The sequence below is a fragment of the Sitophilus oryzae genome, unplaced genomic scaffold (assembly GCF_002938485.1).
Source record: "Sitophilus oryzae breed Bouriz unplaced genomic scaffold, Soryzae_2.0 scaffold_376_pilon_pilon, whole genome shotgun sequence".
Taxonomy (NCBI): Eukaryota; Metazoa; Arthropoda; class Insecta; order Coleoptera; family Curculionidae; genus Sitophilus; species Sitophilus oryzae.
This window is the reverse complement of record NW_022146947.1, coordinates 729,730-742,483: the sequence shown is the minus strand read 5'-3', so window position 1 is coordinate 742,483 and position 12,754 is coordinate 729,730. Positions and strand designations below refer to the sequence as shown.

The 12,754-nt window shown below is 32.4% G+C and overlaps 1 protein-coding gene across 1 annotated transcript in view; it reads right to left on the bottom strand.

Annotated features, from left to right (window-relative positions):
• LOC115885181 (muscarinic acetylcholine receptor DM1) overlaps window positions 1–6,861 on the bottom strand; it is a 30,420-nt gene extending 23,559 nt beyond the window's left edge. Inside the window, exon 1 of the mRNA XM_030903999.1 lies at window positions 6,683–6,861. The gene's annotated coding sequence lies outside the window, so the exon portion shown is untranslated. The remainder of the gene's footprint in view (window positions 1–6,682) is intronic.
• Window positions 6,862–12,754: the final 5,893 nt, after the last annotated feature.

The window sequence follows — 12,754 nt, the reverse complement described above, 5'->3', positions numbered from 1 at the left end:
TGTTATGGCGCAAACCTTCAACCGCAAAACAAACAAGTAAGTGACAGTTTTGAATTTCTCGTTCGCTTTTTCGAATTTATATAACATAGAAAGCCAGAATGTTGTCGAATAGTTCTGATAATGAAGACTACTTTAATACTGGTACTCCACCAGAACTTACAGAAGCTGCAAAAAGAGGAGAAGCCACTCACTGTTCAGTTGAGTCTCACTATAATTTTTTCTTAAAATTAATAAAAATTGTTATTATCATTTAAGAAAAGTAAGAATATTGAATGTGTAAAATCCGTATGGACGCCACTGGTTTGAAATAAATAAATTTCTTTGTACATCAAAAAGGAATTTTGATGCATAGAAGACGTGTATCAAGAGTAAATGATTATTTTAGGAATTTTCATTTTTATCTACGAATTTTACGATTAATCATATACCTGTCCATATAGATTAAAACATCCGAAATTTGGATAGTACGAATTTCGTGCGTCGTATTGTTTTTCACAGAAAACTTAACTAGGCTTAAGTGAAATATGATATAAGACAGATTAGTCACTCTTACTTTTAAATGTTAGATCTTTCATCAAAATATGTCAACATGCCGACTCAAACAATATGAGACTAAGAAAAACATAACTGTGCTATCATATGCCAAGTAGTTATGAAAACTTCCATACCCTGTCGGCCACAGATAATCTTTGGTCGGTATTTGCATGTACAGGAGTGAATCACTATGGCTACGTAAATTTGATGGAGAATATCCTTCTCTTTCTCAATCATTATCAATAAATTTGATACGATTAAGAAAGAGACTGACCCCGTTTCTAGATGTCTTTGTAGTAGAAATGGGGGATCTATTAAGACTTCTGTATACAGAAAACCCACACACACGGGACATTATTTAAGTTTTCAGTCAAATTATTCTGAAGCAACTAAGAAAGGAATAATTAAAACTTTGTATCATCGAGCGAACACCATATGCAGTGACCAAGCATCACTTAATGTCGATTTAAATCTGTTATATTAATAAGAAGCGTCCTAACAAAAACAAGGCCGAAATCATTGAAACAAGAGAAAGAGTGCATCTGCCAGATACCTTATGAATGCAGTGAGTCGTATATTGAAGAAACTAAACGGCTTCTAAATGTACAAAAGATGAAACAATGAAGTCAGGTATTGCGGGTCAAGTTTGGTCAAAACAGCAAAATACAACGCGGTTAAAAGCTTGGGTTGTCCACAGGGAACCTCATTGGAAACAATTTAAAGAATCCCTTTTATGTAGCAAGCAATAATAATATTTTTTAGCAATCCTAGTGTATTGGAATACCTACGATATGGCAACTACTGATAAAACGCTTCAATGCAGGCATTCCATGTGGACAACCTCAATGTTGACTGCACCCAACTTCTTCACGTGTGAATGCCTGACCGCAGTATAAAAAGTCAGTAGTTTTAGGAATTAGTTTCCAGTTTCAGTTTTTTTTTGCGTTGATTAATAATAATTATTCCAAATACTAAAAAATTGAATTTTGTATGCGTATTGACGGTGTGGTAAAAAGTAACACCTTAAGAATTTTATTTCATTTTTTGACGAATGCTTATTTATAACAACAGAGACGTTCATTTTCATAACTTATTATTATATTGATTTATTATTGAAATCCACATTTATTTAGAACATTTATTAACTAACACAATTAAGTATACAATTAATTAATATTTAGGCGAAAATAATGGTGGTATATTTAATTAATGGTAAACACTTTTATACAGATTTAAACTATTTAATATCTTTTTGTATACATATGGGATGGGCTAATAATATTATCGTTTTTATCACCTGTACATTTTGTACATTTGTTGCTTTAAAAACAATCTAAATTTTTCTTTTATTTTTTAGTAAAATAAACAAACTACGGCAATATTAGTATCTGTACTCTTTAAAAATTTGTTACATCTTTAAAAATAACCTAAAATGTCAATATTCCATAGGTATATAGATAAATGAGGTGTAAATTATAAGAAGATGCATTTTCTTCAAAAACTTGAAGAGATAGGTAAAAAATGGTATAAAACATGATAGACAATTAAATTGTGCATCTGATTCTCATAAAATATACAGGGTGTTCCATTTAAATTAAAAATGTTATTGCCGTTTAGTAACGGTAACGGTAAGGTTTAATTGTGATAAACCTTAATCAAATTTACCTTTATTTTAATCGTAGAAACTGAAAATGTAATAATATACAGGGTGTTAGGTTAGGTTCCATTTATAAAAATAGAATTTTGATATTTTTTATTTATTTGGAACACTCTGTATCTTGCAAAAATAAATTTAAATTGTAGCTCTAATAGTCCTTCAACGAACCCAAAACTTGTTAATTTATAAAAATTTGTAAAAATCTAATCGTTTAGCTACAATACTCCGTATCGTATGTGGTGAAAAACTCTCTATAATATAGCCATAATCATTAATTTGGGACCTTTTAATATACATTTTTCTAAAATTTTCAAAATATCCTTGCGTCACTAAATTCTCCTTAACTTTACTAAACTAATTAAGCCGACCTTATAGTCAAATGAATTCGGAAAATGCCCGGCTTCATAATAAAATTACATCGAACGACAGGCAGTACAGCAGCTAAAATTAAACCAAATCAGGTCAAATTAAAATTGACTAGAAAAAAACGCGCGTCCTGCTATAAGCTTTTTCTAAACGGTTTCCCCTAACGGTAAATAAGTGTTAACAAGATGCACTTTCAAGTGCACCACTCACACTTTGAATGACGATGTGCGGTTTAAAAATGCAAGAAACAGCCTCGGGGGGTTGCTCCACCGCCGCGACAGATGGCCTTTTAATTTTGTCTTTTTCTCTTTTGTAGATTATGCAGTTTATGGGAAAGAAAATGTGTCAATCATATTTTCTTTCTGCATGTACTGGGTGAGTCAACGATAGATTATAGTCCATTATATCGAAGGTTAAGATACACATTTTAAAAATATTATAGAGTATACAGGGTGCTTCAAAAAATTTTTGGCGGATATAACATATGTTTTCTTTTTAAATGCAACACATTATTTTTTATTTTATTTTTAGATTCTGCGTAAAATTCCATAATTTCTTTATATATAATGTTATATATTATGTACCTAAAATTAAAAGGTTTTGTAATATTTAAATTTGTTTAATCAAATGGTTAGATTGCAGTGTGGTAAAAAACTGTCAGTGATGCCATTGTTTCTAAAGTTGAACTAAACTAACTTTTTAATTAAAATATAAAATATAGTACCACTTTCTTAATAACTTAAGAACTACTTTAGAAATATAACAAGCGGAAAGAAAGCATTTTAATAAATAACCCAACATTTATGTTTTTTTATAACTTGTTAGTATAGGAAACCCTTTTTGTGTATTAACTGTTGAGCAACAGAGAGATTATATAAATTTAAAACTTTGACCCAGTAAAAAAACACTGATTATATTTTAGCCATAAGTTGTATTTGATACCTACTTGTGCTTGTTAGTGTATGATACCTCTTTTATTAACTGTTCAGCAACATATAGATTATAAAATTTTGAAAAAAAATAATACTGATCGTACTTTAACTAAAAGTTAACTTTGGGATATAAAATTGTTACTTAGTATGTGTAGTTTATTTCTGTTAAAAATTATTAATTACTCTTCTGATTATATTAAAATTTGCAATATTTTTTCATGAAAATCGAAAATATAGTACCACATTCTTATTAAAGAACTACTTCAGAAAAATAACAAGCAGATAGAATACATTTTAACAAATAATCCAACATCATGTTTTTTCTTGTATCTTTTGTCAGCATATGAGACCCTTTTTGTATTAACTGTTGAGGAACATAGAGATTATATTATTATAAAACTTTGACAGATAAAATATTGATCATATATTCATACATACTTAGCTAAGTTGTATTTTAGACCTACTTGTGCTTGTTAGCATATGATACCTCCTTTTATTAAAACTGTTCAGCAACATAGAAATTATAAAATTCTAAAAACTTTGACGGGAAAAAATACCGATCATATTTTAGCTAAGAGTTAACTATTTGAATGTTAAATTATTACATAGAATAGTAGTAGTAGATACCCAACTAATTCTGTTAAATTATTATATAATAAAAATAAAAAAGATTGCACCAGGTTTGTACTAAATTACAACTAGAAAATAATATGCAGAGAAAATGTATTATAAAAATTAATCCAAAATCTAAACTTTTCATAACGTATTTGTATATTATACACCTTTTTTATAAACTGTTTAGGAACAAAATGAGATTATTGTTAATTTTACACAATGTTTTTCTACAGGAATTTCAATTATTAATTCTATAACACCCGTGTTAAAAAAAAAGGTAAATTGAACAAGAATATCCTAAATAACCTATATTCCTAATGCTTGTAATAATACTATTTTAATAAATAATGGAAAATATAAAATCTCATAACTTTATTGTATAGGATATATCTTTTTTTAACCGTTCCCCAATAGGAGATTATTATAATAATAATAATTCGATTTTTTATAGAAACATTGCAACTAGAAGTAAATTATTGAAATTAAGGCTTCTTCTACTTCTTACAGTGCCATACTCTATATAGAGCGTCGGCTACCTCTCGCATGTACTTGTGATGTGTGTCATCAGTGTTTCACAAGTACCGGGACCTACAGTTTATTGCCGAACCCGAAAGGCACTATTTGAGAGACTGTACAAGGCAAATATACTCAAGGTGGTTTGCCATTGCCTTCCTTGAAGTGGCGGCTCGTTGGTCGCTCTATTTAGATAAATAAATATTTTTATTTAAATAAATAAAGCGACCGTACTGGCTGGGGATCGAACCCAGTACCTTCCGCTCCGCAGATCGACACACTAACGCTGGAGCTACGGCTGGCCACCAAATTAAGGCTAAGATGACTGAAGTTAAGGTACAACAAAATAAAAAAATCGTCTTCAACAACATGAGTACATAACTTCAACTAGTTGATTAGAGAATCTAACGTTTTCATTGTTTGAATATGATACCTGTTTTGATTAATCGGTCAGCAATTGAAGGAGATAAATAACAATACAACAGAAGGAGGCAATAATAAATCATTCTAAACAATGTATTTTTAGAGAAATATTGCGTAAAATAGAAGAAAATTATTGAAATGCATCGTAATAAAAAAGTATTCTTCATTATACCTAAGTTTACATCAATTAAAACAAGAAATTAACAAAAACATACAAATTCGAAAAAGACTTGTTTTGACGTAGTTTTGAAATCAAATCAAAATGTTATAAAAATATAATTGACCTAAAACGCAAAGCCGTAAGTATTTTAGAAAACCACATACAATATTAAAGCGAAAACTAAGATGCATTGGTAGTATTCATCAAACATGAGTGTACATCATTTCAAACATACAGAATTTTAATAGTTGATTTGCTGATTTGAAGCAAAATATCATCAGAGTACTACACCAATAAAAACGCAACTTGCATGGAAACATAAAAATATTAAATAGAAGTGGTGAGTCATATTGAATGAAGTTATGTACCCTACATAGTAGTATAATAGTTTTGATTAGGGATTGTCAAAACTTTGTTACAACTTGAAACACTTAAAACCAGAGATCTCAAATTAGAATCTACTATAAAAATGATTACTGAATGTTTTAAAGTAGTTAAAGAACGACGAAAAACATTATTAATTATAACAAATAATTTAAACATATAAATTCTAAAAGGACTTGTTTTGACGTAATTTTGAAATCAAATCAAAATGCTATAAAAATATAATTGACCTAAAACATAAAGCCATAAGTGTTTTAGAAAACCGTATAATACTAATGCAAAAACTAAATTCAACTTTTGAAGAAAAAATATATTTTTACAAAAATAGCACTTCGAATAATAGTATTTTAATGAATAACCGAAAATCTAAAGTTTTCATAACTTGTTTGTATATGATAAATCTTTTGATTAAATGGTCAACAAGAGAAGTAAGTTATTAATAATTCTAAACAATCTATTTTTACAGAAATATTGCTTTAAATAAAAGTAAATTCCTGAACTGATTTGAAGAAAAATATCATCGGAGTACTACACAAACCATACGCAACTTACATGGATATATAAAAAAATATTAAATATAACTGGCGAATCATATTCATTGAAGTTATGTACCCTATATAGTAGTATAATAATTTTGATTAGGGAAGAAAAACATTGTTACAGGTTGTAATACTTAAAACCAGAGATCTCGAATTAGAATCTACTATAGAAATGATTACTGGATGCTTTAAAGTAGTTAAAGTACGACGGAAAACAATATTAATTTAGTGACCCAATGACAAAATTAGGGCAAAAAATGCGATGCACTCGAACCCGGGGTACAGGTAACTGGGCTACGTCCCAAAACAACTGTCGAAAAACACTTATCGATCACGACCGAACATGATGAAAAAACACAAGCTTTACTATCAAAAACCTTGATTCTCTCATTGCCCGGGCATAGTTCTGTAATATACTCACATCGGGTGTATACTCTCCTAGATATACATATATATACAACGCACACTCTCACACAGCCTCACACACAATCTCTCTCTCGGAGCGTTCGTTCGATCGTCATTCGCGTCGAGGGACATTATCGAGGGATAACTCGCTTACCTTATCGCCTTTTACATCCCTTATCCTGATGGCGGGCATCGTCCAGAGACGTTGGCACGGCAGCACATATCGCGGCGCTCGATGCCCTGGACTCGCTCCCTGTGAGTGTGTGTGTGGATGCTGTGTTAGGCCAGCGGCCGCGATCCACCGCAGCACCAGGCTCGCTCCATAGGCGTGGACTGGCCGGGCGCCTACTCTACGGACGGGCTGCTCCAGGGCGGAACGTGTCCCCGCCGCTCCCCGCGGCTCCCCCGGCCATCGGGAGATGGGAGAGATCGGTCGGGTTCGGGTGCGGAGCCGAGAGAAAGGACCGGATGGGAAGAATGGGGTGGGAAAGGCGATCGGGAATCGGTAGTCTCGATACTGTGGGTACATGCCAAAGAAGGTTTCAGTATGCTTTGCTCTCTTGTAGTACACAGAGAAAACACTATCGTATCTACAAAGATAATATTTATCATTACGCCTAAGGTAGAGCGCCCACCAAAGTGACGTAGCATATGACGTTGTACCTATACGGCAATAATATGGCAATAGCGTTGCATGGCTTTGCGGAAAGCGCACATCACATATACGTGTAGAGACAGTGGCGTAAACGTGCCGGGTCCTCAAAAGACGAAGATTTGTTAGCAGTTGTAAACAATGTATGTATTGGATACACCCCTTTTAGAAAAAGAGACAAAAGAATAGTGGATTTAGCGTTTTTAAAAAATTGAATATGTATCCAGAAAGATTTCAAGCATTTTATAGAATGAAAAAAGAAACCTTTGAGATGTGCTAGTTAGAAAAGCCTCAATCAATGATACAAAACGTATATTGAAGTCCAAATCGTCTTTCATTTTTACTAAATTCGAGTAACGTGTTAATAGAACGTGGTGAAAAGTAGAACCAGGTCTATTTTTGAAGCAGTGGCTTGGCATGCTACAACGACAAATGACAGTATCTTTTGTCGTAAATGTTTCATTATGACACGTTTCTGACAGCGCTACTTCAGTGTGCGCTGACACACTTATTGTCGTTTGTTCAATTCGACGTAACTTGCTAGATGCATGTTACTTGCCAGATCACGCGCCACGTCAGATGCAACGTTCCTTTGGTGGGCGCTCTCCCTAAGGCAAGGCACGGACCAAGGTCGTAAATAAGTGGCGTAGCAGCGGCGTGGTAATCGAGTAGCAAGTGGATCTGCCAAGGCCTACGTAAAGAAACGCAGCCGTGGTCTTTTGTAAGTGACGTGGTGACAGTCGGGTGCCACTAGTCTCCAACAAATTTAATTTTCGACTGACAAGCGACTGGTGACAACGTGGCGTTTGAATTGCAACTGCCTTTTCAATACGTAATTATATTATTTAAATATTTCTTACAGTGATCAGAAGTGTGAATTATATTATTCTTAGTAACTTGCAAAATGTCACTATCTTCATTTGATAGAAGAAAAAAACTTTTAAACTTTTGGTAATCCAGGTTCAAATCCTTTTTATAAACGTTATTAAAAACACTAAACGTTTTTTTTTCTCTGCCACAAAGGATGAATCCAATAACAATGTTTTTCTTCAAATTTTTCTTTTTTTCCTTATTTTAGTGGAGTGCCTTAAGCCCTTATGGGATACAAACCTCGGAATTCATTTACTGTGAACAATTTTTTTTTAAACTGTTTGCATTGTATTGTTAATAAGATATATTACAAAGTTTACCCATTTAAATTCGTTGCTTTCACTTTAGTATTTAAATAAACACACATATTGTACACATAAACACACACAAATGCATACATACAAGATGGCTCCGTGTTCCAAAAAAGCTCTGTATCAGGATTCCTATTTGAGATTTTCACTCCAAACCTTTAACAAAATATTATGTGTGTAATGCTAGTTCACATTTCAAATATATTTTTATAGATATACAGGGTCAGTCAAATATATTTTTACACTTGTATGAAGTTTTAGTTTTTCAAATGAAATGCTTTATACAGGGTGGTCCAAACTGCATTCCGGAAACTTCAGCAGCACATTTTACAGATAAAAATAAGTAAAAAAGTTCGTATAAATGTATGTCCTAAAATGCTTAGTTTCGGAGATACAGGGTGTACAAATTTCAGTTTTATTTTGATTTTTTCCAAATATTTTCTGAAGTAACGTAAATATTTGGATGAAAATTGGTATCTAGGAGTTTTTTGGCACGATAAATTTGATTTTGATGTCAACATGACTTCTATTTGTAGGGGGCGCCACCTACATGTGTTTTAACTGTTTTGAGGGGTAATAACTTTTCGTCCGTACGTGTATAAAGCTACTGAATGAAAAAATAAATATTTCCGTATTTTTTTACGTAAAAAATATCTCTTGGTAAAAATCGCTACGAGCAACCGTTCTCAAGATATTTAGAATAGAAATAGAGTCAATACATGTAATTATTGACTAAAAATAACCATGTTGAGTAGATAGTTTATTTGAATCAAATGATAAATTTGGGAACTTTTTAATTTTTTTAATTAATCCTAAATTTTTCTTCCAAAAAATGATAATAAAACAGTTTCTATTGAACTTTTGACACAAAAACATTTCAAATTTATGATTTCAGTCTAATAACTATTTAGTGAACATGTTTAATTTGTCAATGATGACAGGTATTGATAATTTCGATTCCAAATATCTTGAAAACTATTACTCGTATCGATTTTTACCAAGAGACCTTTTTTACGTAAAAAACGTCGTAAATGTATATTTTTTTACTCACTAGTTTTATACAGGTAAAGACGAAAAGTTATTATTCTTCAAACCAGTTAAAAAATATGTAGGTTGCGCCCTCTACAAGTAGGAGTCATATTGACATCAAATACCAAATTTCTCATGTCAAAAAACTCCTAGACACCAATTTTCATTCAAATATTGACGTTACTTCAGAAATTATTTGGAAAAAATCGAAATAAAAATGAAACTTCTACAACCTGTATTTCCAAAATTAAGCATTTTAGGACATATATTTATACGAACTTTTTTACTTATTTTTATCTGCAGAATATACTGCCGAAGTTTCCGGAATACAATTCGGACCACCCTGTATTTGTTTAGTTCAGTGAATTTGCAATAAAATTCCGGTTCCATAAATACCTAAATACCATTTACTAAATTTTAAAACCATTTAAAATTACTAAAATAAAAAATGAAAAGCAACGAAAAAAAAATGGGTAAACATTTTAGTATTTTATCTATAAAGCACAATACAGAAGGTTTCACATTAATACATAAGCACAGTAATTGAATTCCGAGGTATAAGCCTCTAGGCACTCCACTATTTTGAGTGTTTAGTTCATCCTCTGAGGCTGATGACATTTTCCATAATAATAAAATTACTGATGAGATGTAACGGTGACACCAACGTCGCTTGCTACTGCAGTGCGCATTCTTTTTTTAATCAAAATTTCTTTTTACGCTTTGATGGTAACATTTTGATTATGCAAAAGAAATACATATTCCTTAGTTTACTAGTTGCCTAAAAAATATTAATAAAATATATTATATTCTTCAACTCCTTCAATTTTATTAACTGACTAACAGTTAGATTTATCCGATAGTCAAGCAGCACTTAACGCGATCAACTCAGTAACCATCAATTCGAAGTTGGTCAAAGAATGCCTAGAGAAGCTCAACAAATTAGGCAAAGAAAATAAAGTCCTCCTACTCTGGGTGCCTGCTCACCAAGGGATAGAAGACAATGAAAAAGCAAATGATCTAGCTAGAAAAGGAGCGAACACTCCACTAACTGGACCAGAACCGTTCTGTTTTCCAAACGGGAACCAACTGAAAGCGGAACTAAAGAATCTGGAAGACTCCTGGAATGGGTGTCCTCAAACGGTCTAAGACACTCGAAAAAGTTCCTTAGAACTTATGACCGAGAAAAATCAAAGGTTTTCCTTGATTTAAGTAAAAACAATCTTCGGATTGTCACGGGGTTTCTAACAGGACACTGCCTCCTCAACGAACACCTCAGTAGGCTGAAACTGAGAAACAACGGCGAATGCAGATTTTGTGGGGAAAATAGGGAAACACCAGAACACCTTATCACTGAGTGCGCCGAGACGACGACCATTCGTGCCATGAACCTTGGTACGTCTGATGTCGAGGAAGGAGAGCTGGCCTCTGTGGAGCCGTCTCAGATACTAGCTTTTCTTAAAGCCCTGAGACTGTATGATGAGTTATAACTCAAGAAAGGGGAACACACAATAGATCTATAAGGTTGCGGTGATTAACTCCCCTCTTAAACATTCTACATTCTACAACAGTTAGATTTAGTTATTAACTAACAGATTTTATTTACTAACAGCTATTGCTGTTAGTAAGAAGTTTCACTTCAGATAATATGTGCACATAGTGCACACACACTATTTTTTTTGTTTTCTTTTGGATTCAACGCAATGGTCTTTAAAAAAATAAAACTATTATTTTGTAGAATTCTTTTCCAATGGCGAAAAACGAACATTTTCAAGAAATTTACCCGCCGCAAAGATCTAGATATTATTAAGAAAATATGTATCATGTACACAAAAGTTATGAAATACAAGTTTAATAATTCTTTTTCTAGATTTCAATATCTATTAGTTCCTTTGTATAAAAAGTGTAATAACTTAGAGATGATGGATTATCGATGATCATCATCGATACCGGACGATCTACGTCTCCGATTAATTCTTTGATCTGATTGGACGGTTGGTTACGTATTTTACAGTTTCCTATTTTTGTGACGCTTGGCGTGATGCTTTGGCGTGATACTTCGCGTGATGATTCGCGTGACGCTCTGGTCATTCAAGACCGTGTGTCGCGGTCTTGAATTTTAAGTCCCATCGCGCGTATAGAAGTATCCTATACAGCACGTCCAAATAAAATTACGTTTCTACAAGGGAGACACATGAGAAACTAACTATGTTAAAGTGAACCTAAGTATTCATCTATTTCTAACATGTACATATGAGATACACGCAGGTTTATATTGATAGAATTGTGTGATACAGTGTTTACTAGTTGTATACCGTATGCACTCAAGATTCTAAAGAGTTTTTTGTAACGTAACAAATAATTATTAAAATGATGAAATCTGACGTCGGTATATGAGACATACAATGTATATGTCATATGTATGTGTGATACTTCGTATCATAGTTGTGCCTATAGTACACACCTTGTAAAAATGTGACGTATACACATAATATAAATTTCTATATAGACACTTTGTAATAGTGTACTGTTGTGTCTACATTCTAGCATGAAATGAAGGGGTGCGCACGCGCGGATAGCCTCAGCGTATACACACCAACCAAGTGTATCTTATGTGTTCTCTCTCCTTCCTCCTTTCTAGGAGTGGTATGTGTTAGCAGCCATTATTGTTTTATCATTCGGAAGCTCTATATAAATGTTCTGTTTGTGTGTAGTTTAAAAGAGATTTTAAGGTAAGCACAAGTTTTTAATTACCTTGTTACACCTTCCTAAGAGTATTATTAATATTATAGCAGCGACTCTTCCCTTACTCGATACCCAATTTACCAAATTTTGACTCAATGAATGAAAATAAATCGTATAATGATAAAGAGGTTAGCTCTGCAATATAATTTTTTTTAATTTGGAAATAATAAAAATCTAAATGGACCAGAGAAAGAAAGATTTAAACACTTCAAAGAACTTCTTACACTGATATTCGGTAAGTTATTGATGGATCAATATACAGGTATGTTTAATATTCAATAATCAGTTTCATATAAAATTTAAGGTTGAGATTGTCAATCTGAGGTTGTTAATCTCGATGAATGAGTATGCTAACAAAGCAACTGCTTGGAGGGAAAAGAAGAGAAAAAAATGACTAAACGAGGTCCACCAAATCGTGGCGATATACCAGTGTTTATCATTTTAGTATGTTGTTATACTAGGTACTTATATTATTAATACATTTTGATACAAATTCTGTTTTTTACAGTGTTTTCTTACTTTTGGTTTCTGCAGTGTAAATAATTATTATTATTGTGTTATTTGCGCTATTGCGTTCCATGATATAAAAAAATATAAGAATTTTATTTTTAACCACTTAATC